We start from the raw sequence: 3,774 nt of genomic DNA, 5'->3' as shown, positions 1-3,774 counted from the left end.
CATATCTATTTTATTTTATCTATTCATGCATTAGCTTTTATGATTTCTGAGTGGAGAGTCTTAACCACCTAACTTTAATAAACTTTCCACAAACGTCATCTCGGTTGAATTTACGTCATATACAATCTTGAGAGCCGAAACTGATTAAAAGAGGAAGTTAATTATGGAAAAGTGACAAAATTCTGGCGTTTACTTTTTTTTTTTATCTTCCCTTAATAAACCCTCAAAATTATACAATCTTGAGAGCCAAAACTGATTAAAAGAGGAAGTTAATTATGGAAAAGTGACAAAATTCTGGCGTTTACTCTTTTTATCTTCCTTTACAAAAACCCTCAAAATGAACTCAAATACTATTCAGAAGAGGAACATTTTCTCAACACAGTAATGGACTTGCAATATTGTAGCATCTATATCTTCCCTAATCAAAACTCTTACATATTCTCTCATTTATACTTTTCCTTCCTCTAATTCAAACTCTTCACTACCTCAAGTATCGTGTCCTGCTGTCATTAGGAGAAGGGCTATTTCCTGCAGCTAGTAATGTTCTTGTTATCAGGAGGAGGAGGAGAAGGAGAAGGAGAAGGAGAAGGAGGAGGAGGAGGAGGAGGAGGAGGAGGAGGCGAGGCACGTGCGCGACTCGAGGCACGAAGGATGATCAAGTAAAAGATGAGCCGGTGGAAAAAAAAAGACGAAAATATTGATAAGCAAGTCTCATCAGCTTTTTTGTGACGCGAGTGTCATGCATGAATCACCACGGGGGCGGAGAGAGAGAGAGAGAGAGAGAGAGAGAGAGAGAGAGAGAGAGAGAGAGAGAGAGAGAGAATTGTACAGTAGGATGATTTTAATATACAAGATTAAGTAAATGCAAACAAATATAAGAAGAAAAGTCTGCCCTTCATTAAAACTACTTACTTTCTCTCGTTTTCTGTTCGAGAAACTTAAAATCATACACTGCCTTCTAAAAATAGAATATAATCATCTCTCTCTCTCTCTCTCTCTCTCTCTCTGATAACAGTATCGTGGCGGGTGACATGTTGGCACTTCCAGACACGGTCACCAAACACTGACCATCATCACTGCCCCCACTCCCTTCTTTCCCCCCGCCCTCTTGCCCCTCTCTCCCTCCTGGCCGTCCCCGTTGCCCTTACTAGTGGCATTCACCCCATACCTCCACCCTCCCCTGCTTAGTCCTACACGAGGAGGCGCCTGAAGGAGATCTGACGGAGGAGACATTGCCGCTACCAAGAGTAATGTAAAGGAAGGGAAAGAAGTATGTGAGGAACGAAGCGAAGAGGAGGCAAACAAAAGAAGAAGAGAAGGAGGCAAGTGCTTACGTAAATATCAGTATAAAGAGAAATAAGAATAAAATACGTAACAATAACAATAAAAGGGCTAGGACAATAACAAAAACAATAGCAATGAGAGGACAAAAGTAAGAACAGTAACAATGATAAGAACACGTTAATCAGTTCGGATGACGAGGCAAACATGACAGAAGGAGGAGGAGGAGGAGGAGGAGGAGGAGGAGGAAGTGAAGAACATGACTGACGTGAAATACTGTATGAATAACACGAAAAATAATGATAAACAGCAGCAAAGAAGAATAAAAATCAATAAAAACTCGACTAAATATAAGTAATGATAAAAGACGGAAACAAAACAAGGTAAAGAAAAGAAAAGAAGAGAGAAGAGCAAGAAGAGGAAAAGAACAAGGAAAAAAAAAACGAGAAATACCACATAAACAAAGCAAGAACAACAACAAAACAAACAAACAACAAAACGACAACGACAACAACAACATGATATAAAATAACAAGATGCACCTGAAAACACAGAAATACAATAACAAATAAAAATGCCAATAAAAACTTACCAAAAACAACACATAAAGTCACACAGTCATACACACAGACACACACACACCCAGGGCACACCGCGGCTGAAAACAAACACATTCTCATAAACAAAACAGAGAAGCATATAACGTTCTGAGTGAGACAAAGGTGCTTCATCATAGCCTCAGGTAAGTTGGCTAGTGAAGCCTCGATGTTCTAATGCTCTAATGAAGCACCTCACTTCACTTCACCTCATCTAACCAAGTGCTGCCTACTAAGTGTTTGTCTGAAGTACGAGTATACCCTGTGCTTTTAGTTTCTTTTTTATTTCAATTTTTTTTTCTTCCTAAGGTTCTGTTAGTTTGAGTTCAGTAATGTATCAAGTGTTTTTGTTTGAGGTTTTATTCTTTTATACTCTATACTTATCTTTTACTTTTTTTTTATTACTTGCTCTCTCCTATTGTTCTGTTACTACAAGTTCACTGGGCATCGTAAACTAACGTAAAAAATAATATTGTATAAGATTATAATTTGTCTTTTTTTTTTCTAGAAACGTTAAATTCATTTCTTGTTTATTTTTGTTTAGTGTTAATTGACTTGATAAAATTGAATGTCAGAGATTATTTACGTAACAAAAAAGCCACGCTAATCTAACCTTTTAACCTGAATCAAAATCCAGTGGAAAGTAATTAAGTTTTTTTTAACCGTTTAATTGACCTACATTTGCCTTACTGGTCTGAGAACACTACCTGGCAACACTGACACAACCTGCAACACTGACAGGCAACACAAAGAGCAAAGACTCCCTGCAACACATCATTTGTAGCTTTTAGTAACTCAAAATTTTAGTGTGTTTGAAATAGCACCTAACAAAACTATCGCTGTATGCAACATTAAGTGCAACACAAGCCCCAGCAACACATTACCTTCCGCCGTGGTGGCCTGGCAGCAGATAATCCTTGAGAGCAACACAATCACTTCGCAACACTTTTACACTTTCCAGGGGCAGGAGTGTTGAGCGGGGCGGGGCGGGGCAAACAGGCGCTAACCTACCTACCCTCGCAACACAAACCCGAACTTCTCAACACCTTGGCAATAGTGGAGTATTTCTTTCCAGCAGCAATACCCACGCCTCCAGGGCCTCCACGCACACACACGTACGTACACTCCCTCACACACGCACACGTACACGAGCACTCCGCCCCTTGAGCCAGCTAGCCAGCCAACACAGAACCTTCACTTCACTGGTCACTCAATGGACAAACGGAGAAGGCTCGCACTATCCCCTTGAGGAGCTCCGTGGCTTGTATACGATTTTTCTCCCCTTAATCTCGCGCACGCCACTGTTTCTTGGCGGGGAGACGGACGCGCGCGCACTCCTCCTTCCACGGCTGCCTCGCCACCTCTGGCCCACTACAAGCTTCCTTCCAGTCAAGACTTTGCTCTTCTTAGTCCCAGGCAGCGGCTGGCCTCTAGCACCTCACGCTAAACTTCACGCTCGCTGCTCTCACCTTTCCGTACATCTGCACTCCTTTCCGTGCGTCGCAAGCATCACACTAGCTAGCAGTGCACCCTGGGGATGGGAGGAGAGGATAGCGATGCAGAGGAAAGCAATGAGGTCGGCGGAAATCGTGCGAAATGCGATGAAAACCCGGCCCGTCTTGTACCATCGCCCGCGGCAAACATAGCGGAGGGGGAAACGGAGTCAAACTAGCTGGTTCATGTCCACTCGGCTAATAGCAGCCGGGGGATGTGGAGGCACTCATTAAAATATCTCAGGGTATGGAGATGGAGTGTGAACAGAAGGAGGAAGAGGAGGAGGAGGAGGAGGTGGAGGACATGGAGGAGAACGAGATGCTGGAAGGAGAGGGAGCAATCTGACGTCTTCGGGCTGTGGAGGAGGGAGGAAGGGAAGGAGGGAGATGGTGGTGATGGTGGT

The 3,774-nt window shown here is 42.8% G+C and overlaps 1 protein-coding gene across 1 annotated transcript in view; it reads right to left on the bottom strand.

The window, feature by feature from the left end:
* LOC123509689 (epidermal growth factor receptor-like) overlaps window positions 1-3,443 on the bottom strand; it is a 73,486-nt gene extending 70,043 nt beyond the window's left edge. Inside the window, exon 1 of the mRNA XM_045264171.1 lies at window positions 2,762-3,443. The gene's annotated coding sequence lies outside the window, so the exon portion shown is untranslated. The remainder of the gene's footprint in view (window positions 1-2,761) is intronic.
* Between the last annotated feature and the right edge of the window lie 331 nt (window positions 3,444-3,774).

This window comes from Portunus trituberculatus, chromosome 27 (assembly GCF_017591435.1).
Source record: "Portunus trituberculatus isolate SZX2019 chromosome 27, ASM1759143v1, whole genome shotgun sequence".
NCBI classification, from domain to species: domain Eukaryota; kingdom Metazoa; phylum Arthropoda; class Malacostraca; order Decapoda; family Portunidae; genus Portunus; species Portunus trituberculatus.
The sequence above is the reverse complement of the archived record's forward strand: the minus strand, read 5'-3'. Positions and strand labels throughout refer to the sequence as shown.